Source organism: Microcebus murinus, unplaced genomic scaffold (assembly GCF_040939455.1).
Source record: "Microcebus murinus isolate Inina unplaced genomic scaffold, M.murinus_Inina_mat1.0 scaf001_hap2_Mmur4.0, whole genome shotgun sequence".
NCBI lineage: Eukaryota > Metazoa > Chordata > Mammalia > Primates > Cheirogaleidae > Microcebus > Microcebus murinus.
The window spans coordinates 2,416,870-2,436,193 of NW_027438947.1; the positions used below are offsets into that span (position 1 = coordinate 2,416,870).

A 19,324-nucleotide genomic window follows, 5' to 3' on the forward strand; every position below is an offset into this window, starting at 1 on the left:
TTGAATCTCCCAGGGGTCCTCTGAGCTTCTTGAACTTGTATATTAAGATTTCGAGCAAGGCCTGGGAAATTTTCCTCTATTATATCTTCAAACAGCTTGTCCAACCCTTGAGTGTTGTCTTCTTCCCCTTCCTGTAACCCTATGACCCTCACATTAGGTTTCTTCACATAATCCCACAGCTCTTGTAGACTTTGCTCTTTTCTCTTGTTTCTCTGCTCTATTTCTGTGACTGATTTATTTAATTGGAGGGTGTTATCTTCAAGCTCTGAGATTCTTTCTTCTGCTTCATCTACCCTGTTCTTGAGACTTTCCACTGTATTTTGTAGTTCCTTGAATTGATTCTTCATTTCCAGGAGTTCGGTTACACTTTTCTTCAATGTGTCTATTTCTTTTCTCATATCCTGGAGACTTTCTGTGGTTTCTTGGTGTTGGTTGTTGAGTTGTTGTTGCAGCTGGGTGAGTGTTCTTATGTTCCACATACGAAATTCCTCTTCTGTCATATTGGTTGCCTGATTTTGGTCGGTGTCCGTTTCTCGGGGGCTGGTGTTCCTCTTTGGGGGTGTGTTTTCCGTTTGGTTCTTCATATTTCCTGAGTTCTTTCGCTGATTTCTTCCCATGTCGATCAGTTGTTGTTTCTTTCCTTAGGTTATTGTTTGGGTATTCACACACCTTGTTTAGTTTCTGAGGTGTTAGGTGGTGCCTGTGGGTGAAATTGGACCACTCCCTGTATATTGAGTCAGTGGGTGCCATGGAAAGGCTGTGCAAGATGCCGTCCCTGTCAGTAGGTGGCGTTTGCTTGGAGGAACAGGCTATGGTGTTGATTTTGAGTCCTGTTATCAGCTCTCGTTCTGGGCGGAGCTGGGGTGGGTAAGCCTGCCCTCAGGCCGTTAGCAGGGGTCAAAGTTCTGTTCTCTGCTGTCAGGGCGGGGCTGGAATGGTCCCGCTCAGCCAGAAAGTCTGGGTGTGGCGGTGGGGTTGTCTGAGACCCACAGTCTGCAGCAGGCCTCGCTTCTTTCCACCCTCCCCAACTCCGCAGCTACTCCTGGGTCTCTGCCAGCAGGCCAGACCACAAGCCACCAGGCCTCCCCGGACTGTGATGCCGGCGGGGAGGTTCCCTGCACAGGAACGCCACCTGGGTTGGGCGCACGGCCTCCTCCGGGGAGGAGGGTTGCCCTCTAGGACGCCGATCCGCCCCTGGAGGCACACAGACCTCAGTAGGCTGTTCACGTATAACCCTTCTGTGCCCCGGGCTATGCTAGCCCACGGTGCACGGGATCTGGTCTGCAGGTCCGACCTCTGGGTCCCAGAGTTCAAACTGTATTCCCACCAGGGAGAGGATTTCCGGTCCTAATTCACCCACAGGGAGCCCAAGCTGGGTCTATGTCTCTCAGCCTCTGAGTCGGCACTGTTTTCCTGGGAACACGGTGCCAGCAACACCTGGGAGGGCGGGCAGGGTCCCAAACGGGAAGGTCCCGTTCCCTGGAGGTGCCTCCAGCTGGTGGCTGTATTGTCTCTCTGGGCAGCCGCGGGTAGGGTCGGCGGAGGGAGGGAGGAGGCAATATGGCGCCTGCCGCGCGGCTCGGGTCTGTGCACACGGAGATGCCTGGAGGAAGTTGGGAACCTGGTGCCTCGTCTGCTACAGGCTCACCGTTGGCAGACGGCGGCAGTCTCTGGGCTTGTGTCCGCAGGTCTCTCCACCCGCTGGGGAGCCCACCAGCAGTCCCGAATGCAGGGGAGGGGAAACAGCAGATCCACCTACCCTTGCCGCTGGTCTCCGGGCTGCTCCGGTGGTCTCAGCCTCCAGTTCTCCTCCGCAGCCTCCTCCCGTGGAGTCTCCCGGGGTCTCAGGTACCCCTCCTTCCGGCCCTTGTCCGCTGTATGCTCGTCTTCTTGCTTCTTTCCTCTAGTTTCTGCTAGAATCTGTCTTTTCTGCAGAGACCCTCTGTCTGGCGGTGTTATTCGTCCGCCATCTTGCTCCGCCCCCTAGATGTCCTTTTTATAGAATGTTTTTTGTAACTTTGGGTAGATACCCACTAGTGGCATTGCTACATCAAATGGTAGTTCTACTTTTAGATGTTTGAGGTATCGCCATACTACTTATTTATTTATTTATACAGAGTCTCACTCTGTTTTCCCAGGCTAAAATGCCATGATGTCAGCCTAGCTTACAGCAAACTAAAACTCCTGGGCTTAAGCAATTCTACTGCCTCTGCAACCACAGTATCTGAGACTACAGGCATGTACCAACATGCCTGGCTAATTTTTTCTATATATTTTTAGTTGTCCAGCTAATTTCTTTCTATTTTTAGTAGAGATGGGGTCTCATGATTGCTCAGGCTGATCTCAAACTCCTGAGCTCACATTATCCTCCCGCCTTGGCATCCCAGAGTACTAGGATTACAGGCATGAGCCACTGTGCCCAGACCTCCACACTACTTAAAATAGAGATTGTACCAATTTTCAGTCCCACCAGCAGTGTATGAGTGTTCCTATCTTTCTGCATCCACGCCAACATTTGTCTTATTTTCTCATTTTTATATTACATCTTATTACAGGACTACAAATGTTTAGGTTACATATATTTCCTTTGCCCCACCCGAGTCAGAGCTACAAGATTGTCCACCCACAGATGGTGTGCACCACACCCATTAAGTGTGAATTTACCCGTCCACTCATTCCCCTCCCACCTACATGATAGTTGATGAATGTTACTATTTTATGTACACATAAGTGTTGAGAAATTAACACCAATTTGATAGTGAATATATGTGGAGTTTGTTTTTCCATTATTGGGATACTTCACTTAGTAGAATGGGCTCCAGCTCTATCCAGGATGATAGAAGAGGTGCTATTGTTTTGGTGGCTGAGTAGTACCCCATGGTATACATATACCACATTTTATTAATCCACTCATGAATTAATGGGCACTTGGGTTGTTTCAGTATCTTTGCAATTGTGAATTGTGCTGCTATAAACAGTCGAGTGCAGATGTACTTTTTATAGAGTGTCTTTTTTTCCTTTGGATAGATACACACTAGTGGGATTAATGGTTTAAATGGTATTTCTACTTTTAGTTGTTTGAGGTATCTCCATATTACTTTAAATAGAGGTTATACTAGTTTGCGGTCCCACCTCAAGCCGGCCGAGGTGCAGGGGAAGTTCGTGAAGAAGGAGACATTGACTCTGCTGCAGAATATTATGTCTTCATTCATCCAGCATGGTCCAACAATTTCAAGAAGAACTGATATCTGTCTTCCAGATTCAAGCTCTAATGCCTTTTCAGCTTCTGGAGATGGAAAAGTTTCAAAAAACCAGAGTTTCCTTAGAACTCCATTCAAAGAACACCTAATGAAATAATGAGAAGAGAAAGCAACAGATTATCTGAACCTTCTTATCGTTCCAGAAGTCTAACAGATGTTCCTCAAGAGTATGGCTCTTCTCAGTCATTTTTTTTTTTTATTTTGGCATATTATGGGGGTACAGATTTTAAGGTTTCAATAAATGCCAATTTCCCCCCTCCCCCAAAAAGTCGGAGTCTCCATCATGACCATCCCCAAGATGGTGCACATCTCACTCACTATGTATGTATATACCCGCCCCCCTCCCCCCTACAACCTGCCCAATACCCTATTACTGTAGTACCTATGTGTCCACTTAGGTGCTACTCAGTTAATACCAGTATGCTGGAGAATATATCTGGTGCTTGTTTTTCCATTCTTGGGATACTTCACTTAGTAGTATGGGTTCCAGCTCTAACCAGGAAAATATAAGATGTGCTATATCACCATTGTTTCTTAGAGCTGAATAGTACTCCATGGTATACATATACCACATTTTATTAATCCATTCTTGGATTGATGGGCACTTGGGCTGTTTCCACAGCCTTGCAATTATGAATTGTGCTGCTATAAATATTCGAGTGCAGGTGTATTTTTTGTAGAGTGTCATTTGATTTTTTGGGTAGATGCCCAGCAATGGGATTGCTGGATCAAATGGCAGATTCACTTGTATCGCTTTAAGGTATCTCCATATTGCTTTCCACAGAGGTTGAACTAGTTTGCAGTCCCACCAGCAGTGCAGGATTGTTTCTCTCTCTCTGCAACCATGCCAGCATTTATTTTTTGGAGACTTTTTGATAAAGGCCATTCTCACTGGGGTTAAGTGATATCTCATTGTTGTTTTGATTTGCATTTCCCTGATGATTAGAGATGTTGAGCATTTCTTCATATGTTTGTTGGCCATTCTTCTGTCTTCTTTAGAAAAATTGCTGTTCAAGTTCTTTGCCCAATTCTTAATGGGTTTATTGGATTTTTTCTTCCTAATTTTCGTGAGTTCTAAGTATATTCTAGTTATCAGTCTCTTATCAAATGCATAGGATGCAAAAATTTTCTCCCATTCTGTAGGTTGTCTGTTTACTTTCATGACTATTTCTTTGGCTGTGCAGAAGCTTTCTGGTTTGATCATGTCCCATTTATTTATTTTTGTTGCTGCTGTGATTGCCTTTGGGGACTTCTTCATAAACTCTTTGCCCAGGCCGATGTCTAGGAGAGTGTTTCCAACTTTTTCCTCTAGAGTTCTAATAGTTTCATACCTTAGGTTTAAGTCTGTTATCCAGCGTGAGTTGGTTTTTGTGAGAGGTAAAGGTGTGGGTCCTGTTTTTTAGCCTTCTACAGGTGGCTATCCAGTTTTCCCAGCACCATTTATTGAAAAGGGATTCTTTTCCCCAGCGTATGTTTTTGTCTGCTTTGTCAAATACTAGATGGCTATATGAGGATGATTTTATATCAGGATTCTCACATCTGTTCCACTGGTCAATATTCCTATTTTTGTGCCAACACCATATTGTTTTAATTACTACAGCTTTGTAGTATAGTTTGATATCTGGCATATTAATGCCTCCCATTTTGTTTTTGTTGCTTAGAATTGCTCTTGATATTCAGGGTCTTCTTTGGTTCCATAGAAAGCGTAAAATTATTTTTTCTATATCTGTGAAGAATGCTGATGGGATTTTAATAGGTATTGCATTGAATCTGTAGATCAGTTTGGGTAGTATAGTCATTTTGATGATATTGAGTCTGCCGATCCACGAGCATGGTCTGGATTTCCATCTGTTTACATCCTCTGCTATTTCCTTCCTCAGTGTTTCATAGTTCTCCCTGTAAAGTTCTTTTACGTCCTTGGTTAAGTATATTCCTAGGTACTTTAATTTCTTTGTTGCTATTGTGAAGGGAATTGAGTCTTTGATTTGGTTCTCAATTAGATTGTTGTTGGCATATATGAATGCCTGTTATTTCTGTGTATTGATTTTGTATCCTGAGACTTTGCTAAATTCATTGATCAGTTCCAGGAGTTTCTTGGTTGAATCCTTGGGGTTTTCTAGATACAATATCATATCATCAGCAAACAGTGAAAGTTTGATCTCTTCTGCCCCTATTTGGATACCTTTGATTCCATTTTCCTGTCTGATTGCTGTAGCCAAGACTTCCAGCACTATGTTGAACAGAAGTGGAGATAGTGGGAAGCCTTGTCCAGTTACAGCTCTAAGTAGGAATGATTTAAATTTTTCCCCATTCAGTATGATGACCGCTATGGGACTATCAAATATGGCTTTTATCATTTTTAGGTATGTCCCTTCTAAGCCTTTGCTTGTCTGAGAATGTTTTTATTTCTCCTTCAGATACGTAGCTTAGTTTTGCAGGGAATAATATTCTAGGCTGGGCATTGTTTTGTTTCAAAAGAGTGAGAATGGGGCCCCAGTCTCTACTTGCTTGTAAAGTCTCATTAGAGAAGTCTGATGTTATTCAAATTGGCTTTCCCTTCTATGTTACTTGCTTGTTTTGTCTTACAGCTCTTAGAAGGGCCTCTTAGTTGATACTTTGGTCAGTCTGATGACTGCATGTCGTGACATCTTCTTGTTTGCGTTGAATCTCCCAGGGGTCCTCTGAGCTTCTTGAACTTGTACATCAAGATTTTGAGCAAGGCCTGGGAAATTTTTCTCGATTATATCTTCAAACAGCTTGTCCACCCCTTGAGTGTTGTCTTCTTCCCCTTCTTGAAACCCTGTGACCCTCACATTAGGTTTCTTCACATAATCTCACAGATCTTGTAGGCTTTGCTCTTTTCTCTTGTTTCTCTGCTCTATTTCTGTGACTGATTTATTTAATTGGAGGGTGTTATCTTCAAGCTCTGAGATTCTTTCTTCTGTTTGATCTACCCTGTTCTTGAGACTTTCCACTGTATTTTGTAGTTCCTTGAATTGATTCTTCATTTCCTGGAGTTCGGTTACACTTTTCTTCATTGTGTCTATTTCTTTTCCCATATCCTGGAGACATTTTGTGGTTTCTTGGTGTTGGTTATTGAGTTGTTGTTGCAGCTGGGTGAGTGTTCTTATGATCCACATACGAAATTCCTCTTCTGTCATATTGGTTGCCTGATTTTGGTCGGTGTCCATTTCTAGGGGGCTGGTGCTCCTCTTTGGGGGTGTGTTTTCCGTTTGGTTCTTCATATTTCCTGAGTTCTTTCGCTGATTTCTTCCCATGTCGATCAGTTGTTGTTTCTTTCCTTAGATTATTGTTTGGGTATTGACACACTTTGTTTAGTTTCTTAGGCGTTAGGTGGTGTCTGTGTGTGAAATTGGACCACTCCCTGTATATTGAGACATTGGGTGCCATGGAAAGGCTGTGCAAGATGCCCTCCCTGTCAGTAGGTGGCGTTTGCTTGGAGGAACAGGCTATACTGTTGATTTTGTGTCCTGTTATCAGCTTTTGTTCTGGGCGGAGCTGGGTCAGGTAGGCCTGCCCTCAGGCAGTTAGCAGGGGTCAACTTTCTGTTCTCTGCTTCCAGGGAAAGCTGTCTGGGCGGGGCTGGAATGGTCCTGCTCAGCCAGAAAGTCTGTGTGGGGTGGTGTGGCTGTGTAAGACCCGTAGTCTGGAGAGGGCCTCACTTCTTTCCACCCTCCCTAACTCCGCAGCTACTCCTGGGTCTCTGCCAGCAGGCCAGACCACAAGCCACCAGACCTCCCCCGACTGTGATGCCAGCGGGGAGATTCCCTGCACAGGAACGCCACCTGGGTTGGGTGCACGGCCTCCTCCTGGGAGGAGGGTTGCCCTCTAGGACTCCGATCCACCCCTGGAGGCACACACACCTCAGTAGGCTGTTCACGTATAACCCTTCTGTGCCCTGGGCAATGCTAGCCCTCGGTGCAGGGGATCTGGTCTGCAGGTCCGCCTTCTGGGTCCCAGAGTTCAAACTGTATTCCCACCAGGGAGAGGATTTCCTGTCCCAATTCCCCCACAGGGAGCCCAAGCTGGGTCTATGTCTCTCAGCCTCTGAGTCGGCACCGTTCTCCTGGGAACACGGCCAGCAGCACCTGGGAGGGCGTGTGGGTAGGGAGCTCACAGTCTGAGTTCCCCTGAGTCAGGTGTAGGGTCCGAAATGGGACGGTCCCATTCCCTGTAGGTGCCTCTGGCTGGTGGCTCTATTGTCTCCTTGGGCATCCACGGGTATGGTTGGCGGAGGGGAAGAGGAGGCAATATGGCACCTGCCACGTGGCTCAGGTCTGTGCACACGGAGGTGCCCAGAGGAATTTGGGAACCTGGTGCCACGTCTGCTACAGGCTCACCGTTGGCAGGCAGTGTCGGTCTCTGGGCTGGCGTCCGCAGGTCTGTCCACCCGCTGGGGAGCTCACCAGCAGTCCTGAATTCAGGGGAGGGAAAACAGAAAATCCACCTACCCTTGCCTCTGGTCTCAGGGCTGCTCCGGTGGTCTCAGCCTCCAGTTCTCCTCCGCAGCCTCCTCCTGTGGAGTCTCCCGGGGTCTCAGGTACCCCTCCTTCCGGCCCTTGTCTGCTGTATGCTCGTCTTCTTGCTTCTTTCCTCTAATTTCTGCTAGAATTTGTCTTTTCTGCAGAGACACTCTGTCTAGCGGAGTTATTTGTCCGCCATCTTGCTCCGCCTCCCTCTTCTCAGTCATTTTTAACAGAAGTTAATTTTGCTATTGAAAATGGAGACTCTGGTTCCTGATATTATTATTGAGACAATTTTTTTGATGGTCAGAGAAGGTGGCCACTTGGAGATCGTGCACATGAGGACTACAGATATTATGAATACAACCATGATCTCTTCCAAAGAATGACACAGAATCAGGGGAGGCACCCTTCAGGTATTGGGAGAGTTGCTGCTACATCTTTAGGAAATTTAACTAACCATGGTTCTGAAGATTTACCTCTTCCTCCTGGCGGGTCTGAGGACTGGACAATGAGAGGGAGATAATATTATATATATCGTAACAAAAATACAACTCATTGGAGCCATCCCCTTGAGCAAGAAGGACTTTCTCCCAGATGGGAGAGAGTTGAGTCATCAGAATTTGGAACTTATTATGTAGATCACACAAATAAGGCTCAGTACAGGCATCCCTGTTCTCCTAGCATATCTCAGTATGATCAACCACCTCCTGTCACCTACCAGCCACAGCAAACTGAAAGAAATCAATCCCTTCTAGTACCTGAAAATCCATATCATACTCCAGAAATTCCTGACTGGCTTCAGGTTTATGCTCGAGCCCCTGTGAAATATGACCACATTCTGAAGTGGGAACTCTTCCAGCTGGCTGACCTGGATACATACCAGGGAATGCTAAAGTTGCTCTTAATGAAAGAATTGGAAGAGACTCTTAAAAATGTATAAAGCATACAGGCAGGCTCTTCTCTCAGAGTTGGAAAACCATAAGCAGAGACAGCAGTAATATGCCCAACAACATGGCAATAATTTTTAAGTTAATATTTTAAATATTTAAGCTTTGTAAAAGCTTTAAAAAGTTTTCACTGATAAAACACTGCAAACAAGTACTTCGGTTAATAAAGGCAGCTTACTTTTTGGAAATTATAAAATTCTAATTTTACATGTATTTTGTTATTGCAAATTTTCTTTTATTGAACAAAAAAATGAGTTTATCATTTTAAGAGCCAACATGACAAATACTTTCAATTGCTGTGTATTAGGAAACTGCTTTGAATATTCCTGATGGAGAAAATGCAGCAAGAAATGTCATTAAGGATTTTGAAAAATGACGGAATAGGGCTGACCTCTTGGCTCTTGGCTCCCAGGGTGAGAGCTGAAGAGGACGGACAACCACACGCAAGTCATCTACACCTACTCTGGATTAGCTTGGCAAGACTGCAAAGAGATACCGGCATACAAAAATCATGGACAATATTCAAAGGTGAAACTGAAATACTTCCACTAAACATGGGGAGTTGGAGAAACTGTGGGGAGCGAGCACCTTTGCACGTCTGCTGCTCCATGGGCTGGTCAGAGGAGGCACCTCTTCCCCCCTACACAGGGAGAGGATCCCATCCCCTCTGACCCCCACTCCCACACAGACAGAGAATCGCCTGAAAGTGGTGGGAGGTGGCAATGCAGACAGATGAGCGGTTTGGAGGGGAGTCTGGAGCAGGCAGCATATTGAACTTTCCGCAGCACCCTGCTGAAGCACTGGGGAGTGCAGGAAGGGTCTGAACCCAGCGGCCAGGTCCCAACCCGCCGCCTCGCCCCGTGGCTTGGAGACGTGGAGAGCTGAGCGGGGACGCCTGTCTCGGGCACCCCCACTGCCCTATACCAGTCGAACAGTTCCCGCTTCTGGAGCAGGCAGCCCTCTGAGTTTGCAGCACTCCGCTGGGGCGGCAATTGGTGGGGATAGAGTCCCAGCTCTGAGGCTGCTTCCCAGCCCCGTCCCCCATCCCTTGGCTTGGAGAAGTGGAGAGCCACACAGGACGCCTGTCTCAGGCACCCCCACTGCCCTACAGCAGCTGAACAGCTCCCACTTCTGGAGTGGGCAGCCCCCTGAGTTTGCAGTGCTCTGCTGTGGCAGCAGTCAGTGGGGAAAGAGTCCCAGCCATAGGGCTCCTTCCCAGCCCTGTCCCCTGCCCCATGGCTTGGAGATGTGGAGAGCTGGCTTGGAGACATGGAGAGCTGAAGGGGACACTCATCTTGGAGCACCCCCACTGCCCTAGAGCAGCCGAACAGTTCCCACTTCTGGAGTAGGCAGCCCTCTGAGTTTGCAGCGCTCTGCTGGGGCAGCAGTTGGTGGGGAAAGAGTCCGAGCCCTGTGGCTCCTTCCCAGCCCTGCTGCCCCGTGGCTTGCAGAAGCAGATAGCCGTGAGGGACGCCTGTCATGGGCACCCCCACTGCCCTAGACCAGCCGCACTGTTCCCACTTTTGGAGAGGCCAGCTCTTTGAGTTTGCAGCGCTCAGCTGAAACAGGCATAGGAGCTATACCTACAGGTGCTGAACTAAGTGGCCACCTCCCTGCACCTCAGAAAGGAGTGCCAAATTGGGCATTCTACCTCAGGACACTTTCAGGTCCAGGAAGTGGGGACTCTATCTTAAAGGAGGATTGGCCTTTGGTTACTGTTGAAGCTGTGACTGGCACTGGATAGACAGAGGGTAGTTCCCCACACATAAACCACTGGGTCTCTGTGAGTGGGGAATTAGGGATTAGGAGAGTACAGTGGTCGATTGAAGCCAGCCTGCCAAACCCAACACAGCCTTCCGCCAAACAGGAGACATGCGGCGTCAGCACCGTCAAAGCTTGCCACCACCACCCTGTAGATTGGAAATGCTGCAGTGGCCTTCCCTGGTACTGAGTTCAGTCTCATCCTCTGCTCCAATGCAAAAGGTGAACTTGGAAGCTGAATTTAAAAGGGTGGAAAGGCAAGAGTGGTGTTTTGTTTGGCGGCAATCTCACAAGCCATATCAAGGGAGGTTTCTTGCTGCATTTAGCTGTTTATGTTCTGTGCCCAGAGAGCAGAGCCTATGGTAGCAAGGTGGAGTAGTGAAGGAGGATGCTATTCCTGAGGACTTGAGGAACCATTGGGAGTGGCAAGTCACTCGCTTAACACTGAGATACCTGTATATCCTATTTAGAATCTTAGATCACAATACAAACCTTGGGATACATTGATAACTGGCGCCTTCCCACAAACCACAGAGATAAAAGAAAGAGTAAACTCAGTGCTTAATACAGTGTCTCCCATGCCTCCCATTTCAACCTAGTGGTGAAAACTGGACTTTATCTCACTAGAGAGAATGATCCCTTGGGTGTCTAAGCAAGGGACACAAATCCACTAATCTCTATACACAGAAGGTGAAGACATAAGGTCAAAGATAATCCAACAGGCTCAAACCGCTCTTAGAAGATACAGGACCAGAACACATACTCCCCAGATCTTCCAAGGAGCAATCCTTTGGATCTCAAGAACACAGCCATAATCGAGTTCCAACACCTCTGGTCTTCAACAAAGTATCCAGATGAGGAAGAACCAGCGAAAGTCATCAGGAATCATGAAGGATCAGAGAATAAAGTCTCCTTCAAAAGAAAATACTCATTCCCCACCAACTGACACCAACTGACATGATATGATTAAACTAACAGAGGAAGAATTCCGGATATGAATTGTTAGAAAGCTCAACGGTATTAAAGAGAAAATAGAATCCCAACATAGAGAAACCACAAAAACAATCCAGGAAATGAATGAAAAATTATCCAAAGATATTGAAGTTATTCAGAGAAAACAACCAGAAATTACGGCAATAAAGGAAACATTCAAAGAACTCCGTAAAACAGTGGAAAGCCTCAAAAACAGGATAGATCATGTTGAGAAAATAATCTCAGAGCTTGAAGATATGCCTACATGCTAAACAAATAAGAGGAAGAAAGGGTACACAGAAACAAGAAACAAGACCAAAGCTTACAGGAAGTGTGGGATTATGTAAAATAGTCAAATCTTAGGCTGATTGGCATTCCAGAAGGGGAAGAAGAACACTCACAGGATTAGAAAACCTATTTTATGGCACAATGGAGGAAAATATGCCGGGCCTAGCTAGAAATCTGGATATTCAAATACAAGAAGCACACAGAACTCCTGGGAGACACAATGTGAATAGGCAATAGTCTCATCATGTGGTTATCAAGCTGACCAAAGTAAATGTGAAAGAAGCAATCCTCCGTACGACAAGGTGAAAACAACAAATAATCTATAAAGGAAAGCCTATCAGACTAACTGCAGATTTCTCATCTGAATGAAACCTTACAAGCCAGGAGGGAATGGGTGTATATCCTTAATCTTCTAAACAGAACAAAGCCCAATGTAGAACTCTTTATCTGGCAAAATTAAATTTCATCTATGAGGGTGAAATAAAATCCTTCTTAGACAAACAATCGCTGAAGGAATATGCAAAGACCAGAACAGCCCTACAGGAAATTCTCAGATCTGCCTTGCACGGTGAACAGGGAAATAGACACTCCTCCAAATAAAACCTTCAAATATTTAAAGTCTAGACCTCGAACTTCATTATGGCTCAAGATCTAAAACAAAGCAGCATGACTTCACCTTTCAATAAGGACGGAAATCTTACCCCAATTTCTATCCTCTAAATACATGTAAATGGTTTAAACTGTCCTCTGAAGAGACATAGACTGCCAGGGTGGATAAAATTCCACAAGCCTAGTATTTTCTGTGTACAGGAAACACATCAAAACCGTAAAGATTCCACCCGGCTGAAGATTAAGGGATGGAAAACTATCATCCCAGCAAATGGAAGTCAAAAGAAAGCAGGGGTAGCTATATTATTTGCAGACAACATTAGATTCAAATTATCAAAAAAAGATAAAGAAGGCCACTCTATAATTGTGAAAGGGAAAATCCAAAAAGAAGCTCTAACAATTATCAATATTTATGCACCCAATGCAGGAGCACCCGATTACATGAAGCAACCCTTGTCTGAGCTAAATACCACTTTAAACATCACTACCATAATAGCAGGGGACTTCAACACACCACTAAATGAACGGGATAAATCCTCCAAACAGAATTTAAGTAAATAAATAAGCCTCTTAAACAAAGCTATTGACCAAAAAGGTCTGACAGATATATACAGAAAATTCCACCCAAATAAAGCTGAATTTACATTCTTCTCAGCAGTCCTTGGATCCTTCTCCAAAACTGATCACATGCTAGGCCACAAAGTAAATCTCAAAAAATTCAAGAAAAAAGAAATAATACCATGTGTCTTCTCTAACCATACTGGTATAAAATTAGAGTTCAATTATAACATAAATACACACTACATCACTAAGTCTTGGAAACTAAACAATCTACTGTTGAATAACTATTGGGTAAAGGAAGAATTTCAGAGGGAAACCAAGAATATCTTCAAAAGAAAATAACAATGGAGCCACATCTTACCAAAACCTGTGGGATACAGAAAAAGCATATCTGAGAGGAAAACTAATCCAAAAAACAAAAAGAGTAGACACCAGCAACATAATTAATGTACTCAAGGAATTGGAAAAAGAAGAGCAAACCAATTCCAATCCAAGCAGAAGAAAAGGGATATCTAAGAACAAATCTCAAATAAAATGGAAAACAAGATAATTAAATGGAAGATCAACAAAACCAGAAGCTTTTTTTCAGAAAAGATCAATAAAATTGATGGCCCTCTGGCTAGGCTGACAAGAACTCAAAGGGAAAGGACTCTAATAAACTTAATAAGAAATGAAAAATGAGACATCACAACAGACTCCACAGAAATACAAAATATTATGTTTGACTACTATAGAAATCTATATGCCCCAAAACTACAGAATGAAGATGATATAGACAGATTCCTGGACTCATAAAACCTCCCTAAGTTCACCCAGGAGGTAACATAGTTCTTGAACAGACCAATCACATGCTCAGAAATTGAAGTAGTAATTAAAAACCTCCCCAAATGGAAAAGTCCTGAGCCAGTTGGATACATTTCAGAGTTCTACCAAACATTCAAAGAAGAACTCATACCTATATTACAGAAACTATTCCACACCATTAAGAAAGATGATATTCTGCCTAACACATTCTATGAAGCCAATATCACATTGAAACCAAAGCCAGGAAAGGATGCAAACAAAAAAGAAAATTACAGACCAATATCCCTCATGAATATAGATGCAAAAATCCTAAATAAAATTTTAGCAAATAGAATTCAACAGCACATTAAAGAAATAATTCACCATGACCAGGTGGGATTTATTCCTGGGATGCAAGACTGGTTCAACATACACAAGTCTATAAATGCAATCCACTTAATAAATAACAGCAAGAACAAAGACCATATGATTCTATTAATAGATGAAGAAAAAGCATTTGACAAAGTCCAACATATTTTTATGATAAAAACTATTAACAAAATAGGCATAGACAGTGCATACCTTAAATTTATCAAATCCATTTATCACAAACCTACTGCTAATATCATCCGAAATGGGGAAAAACTGAAATAATTCCCTGTTCAAACCGGAACCAGACAAGGATGCCCATTTTGTCCCCTCCTATTCAACATAGTACTCGAAGTCCTAGCTATAGCAATCAGGCAAGAAAGGAGTATTAAGGATATCGAAGTCACAACACATGTGACCAAACTCTCAAGCTTCGCCAATGATATAATATTATATCTTGAAAACCCCATGGATTCATCCAAGAGACTCCTAGATTTGATAAATGAATTCTGTAAAGTTTCAGGGTATAAAATTAATACACACAAATCAGAAGCATTCATATATGCCAAGAATTAACAAGCAGAAACTCAAATCAAACACTCAATACCCTTTAATATAGCCCCAAAGAAAATTAAATACGTAGAAGTATACTTAATGAGAGATACGAAGGATATATACAAGAAGAACTAAGAAACACTAAAAAAAGAAATTTCAGATGATTTAAACACATGGAAAAATCTACCATGCTCATGGATAGGAAGAATCAATATTGTTAAATACTTAGAACTCACAAAAATCAGCAAGAAAAAATCAAATAACCCTATTAAAAAATGGGCAAAGGACTTGAACAGAAACTTTTCTAAAGAACACAGAAGAATGGCCAACAAACATATGAAAAAATGCTCAACATCTCTAATCATCAGGGAAATGCAAATCAAAACCACAATGAGATATCACTTAACCCCAGTGAGAATGGCCTTTATAAAAAAATCTCCAAAAAATAAATGCTGGCCGGGCGCTGTGGCTCACGCCTGTAATCCTAGCTCTTGGGAGGCCGAGGCGGGCGGATTGCTCAACGTCAGGAGTTCGAAACCAGCCTGAGCAAGAGCGAGACCCCGTCTCTACTATAAAATAGAAAGAAATTAATTGGCCAACTGATATATATATATATAAAAAATTAGCCGGGCATGGTGGCGCATGCCTGTAGTCCCAGCTACCCGGGAGGCTGAGGCAGAAGGATCACTCGAGCCCAGGAGTTTGAGGTTGCTGTGAGCTAGTCTGACGCCACGGCACTCACTCTAGCCTGGGCAACAAAGCGAGACTCTGTCTCAAAAAATAAATAAATAAATAAATAAATAAATAAATAAATAAATAAATGAATGAATGAATGCTGGCGTGGTTGCGGAGAGAGAGGAACACTCCTACACTGCTGGTGGGACTGCAAACTAGTTCAACCTCTGTGGAAAGCAATATGGAGATACCTTAAAGCGATACAAGTGAATCTACCATTTGATCCAGCAATCCCATTGCTGGTCATCTACCCAAATGATCCAGTGACACTCTACAAAAAAGACACCTGCACTCGAATGTTTATAGCAGCACAATTCATAATTGCAAGGCTGTGGAAACAGCCCAAGTGCCCATCAATCCAAGAATGGATTAATAAAATGTGGTATATGTATACCATGGAGTACTATTCAGCTCTAAGAAACAATGGTGATATAGCACATCTTATATTTTCCTGGTTAGAGCTGGAACCCATACTACTAAGTGAAGTATCCCAAGAATGGAAAAACAAGCACCAGATATATTCTCCAGAAAACTGGTATTAACTGAGTAGCACCTATGTGGACACATAGGTACTACAGTAATAGGGTATTGGGCAGGTGGGAGGGGGGAGGGGGGCGGGTATATACATACATAATGAGTGAGATGTGCACCATCTGGGGGATGGTCATGATGGAGACTCAGACTTTTGGGGGGAGGGGGGAAATGGGCATTTATTGAAACCTTAAAATCTGTACCCCCATAATATGCCGAAATAAAAAAAAAAAGCACGGAACCGAAAAAAAAAAAAAAAAGATGAAGATCTTTTAAATCTTTCAGGAATACGTATAAGCATAAGACCTTAGCCTATGTGGGGAAGGTGTATGCAGCACTAGAAGTTGCTAATATTACTTGCTCATTTTCAGCCAGAGCTCTTACTGCACTTAAGAGAAGTATTGATGACACAGGAGGGTTCCTGACAGCATAGCACATTGTGTACTGACAGACTGGGTTAAGCTGCCAAAAATGACAATCAGGGATTCAATAACAAATTTTGGTCATTAAATTGATTTTATATTACTTTATATTCTAAGCATTTGTCAAAATTTAAAACCATTTATTTCCCTCCCAATTTTTTTTCCTTTTTGGTTTAATAGTACTTGAGGAATTTTTCATAATTAGCACAGTACATTTGATTGTAGACAAATTTATGTTACTTCTAGGCTATAAATCCCTAGAATTCTGTGAATTTCAACATTAGTTGAAGTAGTTTTTTAATTCTATTTACATGGGTTGTAAATATATAAATGCATTTTTAGTTTAGGTAGTCTTCTAAAATACAAAGCACTCTCAGATATCAGCGAGTTTGAATTACTGATAAGTTTGAATTGTTGATGAAATGTTGAAAATGTTAAGTGTTTCATTTTATAGAACAAGTTTCTTAAATATATTTTTGTGGAAACAAATGTTTATACTTCCCTAAGTGATTCACAGATTAAATGTAATCTCTAGTAAAATATCAACATCATTTTTCACAGATCTAGAAAAAATAATTTTATGCTTTGTATGAAACCAGAGAAGACCCCATATAGCAAAAGCAAACTTAAGCAATAAGAACATTTGTTGTGTTTGGCCTTTTTGATAAAGCCATTTTCACTGGAGTTAAGTGATATCTCATTGTGATTTTGATTTGCATTTCCCTGGTGATTAGAGATGTTGACCATATTTTTATGTATTTTTTGGCCATAATTGTATCTTCTTTTGAAAAGTTTCTGTTTATGTCACTTGGCGACTTTTTAATGCAGTGTTTTGAGTTTTATTCTTGCTGATTTTCCTGAGTGCTATATAGATTCTAGTTACCACCCCTTATAGGATGTATAGCATGCACATATATAGTCCCATTCTGTAGATTGTTTGCTAATATCATACTAATGATACTTTGCTAACTATCATACTAAAGATAGTTTCTTTGGCTGTATAGAACTTTTTTAAATTTGATCAGGTTCCTTTTATCAAATTTTGTTGTTGCTGTGATTGCCTTTGGGGTATTCATAAATTCTTTTTTCAATCGATGTGTTTAAGAGATTTTCCAACATTTTCTTCTAGAATTCTTATGATTCGATGCCTTACATTTAAGTCTGTTATCCATTGTGAGTTGATTTTTGTATCAATGAAAGCTTTGGGTCTTATTTCAGTCTTCTACATATGGCTATCCAGTTGTCCCAGCACCATTTGTTGGATGGGAATTCATTTTCCCAGTGGTATTTTTTTCTGTTTTATAAAAAATCAGATGGTTATATGTGGATGATTTTATATCTGGATTCTCACTCCTATTCCATTGGTCTATGTCTCTGTTCTTGTGCCAGTGCCATGCTGTTTCGTTTACTATAGCCTTGTAGTATAGCTTGTAGTCTGGTAAATTGTTGCCTCCCAATTTGTTCTTTTTGCTCAAAGTTGCTTTGGCTGTAGGCAGTGTTCTCTGGTTCCATACAAAACATAGAATTATTTTTTCTGTATCTTCAAAATATGATGTTGGCATTTTGCCATGAGTTAGCTATGCTCCCAGTAAAACAGGTCCTAGGTGGGATTATTGAAAGAGATTTGGAAATAGTAGAAATAAAGAGATAATAGAGACAAAGAAATAACAGAGGCAGAGACAAAGTATAGTTTAGAGTGATGGGGAGGTCAAGGATCCTCCAGTATTCCTGTGAGCTGTGAGGCCCTTTGTGAAGTCCCACATCAGTATTTATTGGTGCAGCAATTAGTTGCCAGTAGTTACAGATTTACATGTAACAGATGACTGATTTAGGTTTTAAGGCTTCCCAAAAGCTTCTAGAGATACCATAATTAACCATATCTATGTGAACAAATAGTTGCAAAATTTTGGAAGATAAAATTCTAAGCCCTAAGTTAAGAATAAACTTAGCTTAAGCCTGTAATACAAAGCGAGATGACACAAGACCTGGAAAATGGGCTACACATCTACTCACCATCAAATTGGTACTGACAGCCTAAAACTATGGTGTTCAAATAATTATAGTGTTCAACAGGGATCTGGAGGGGGAGACCCACATCTTAAGGATGTGATGAGAATTGTAGCGAGGAAAGGGTTACCTTTATCCCTTTCTAGGGAGAGGCAAAGAAACACACTGTAACCAAAATGTCTAAAAAAATATATTGTTAATAGGAGGTGAACAGGTGGAAGGGGGGAGAAGGGGAAGGGCACGCACTTTCATGGTGGGTGGAGGACACACCACTTGAAGACTGGACACGCTTGAAGCTCTGGCAGAGTAGGGTGGGGAGTGGGGACAAGGGCAAGATATGTAACCCTAACAATATTTGTACCCACAGATTTGAGAAAAAAATAAAATTATATATAATAAATAAATAAATATTTCTAGGAAAAAAAGAATAAACTTAGCTGAGTATACAAGTTAAGGATAAAATTGTCAATTAGCATTAAAGCTAAACAGAAATATAGAGGGTATATGTTTCCTTACCTAGTTTCTCATTAACTGAGACATGTGGTCTGGAGTGAAGCAGAAACTATAATTGAGGATACTAGTCTTTAGCTACAGGTATCTGCCAGGCAGGCATTCTTTCCTTTTTTTTTTTTGTTTCTTATTTCAGCATATTATGGGGGTAGAAATTTAAAGGTTTAAAATAATACCCTTGCCCCCCTTCCCCTACAAGTCTAAGCTTCCAGCGTGACCATCCCCCAGAAGGTGCACATCTCACTCATTATGTATGTGTATCCCCACCCTCCCACTTGCCCGATACCCAATACTGTAGTTCCTATGTGTCCACTTAGGTGCTGCTCAGTTAATACCAGTTTGCTGGTGAGTATATGTGGTGATTCTTTTTCCATTCTTGGGATACTTCACTTAGTAGTATGGGTTCCAGCTCCATCCAGAAAAATACAACATGTGTTATATCACCATTGTTTCTTAGAGCTGAATAGTACTCCATGGTAAACATATACCACATTTTATTAATCCACTAATGAATTGCTGGGCACTTG

At 42.4% G+C, this 19,324-nt stretch overlaps 1 pseudogene; it reads left to right on the top strand.

The window, feature by feature from the left end:
• The first annotated feature begins 3,183 nt into the window (after positions 1–3,183).
• LOC109730273 (protein salvador homolog 1-like) lies at positions 3,184–8,775 on the top strand (annotated as a pseudogene).
• The last annotated feature ends 10,549 nt before the right edge of the window (positions 8,776–19,324 follow it).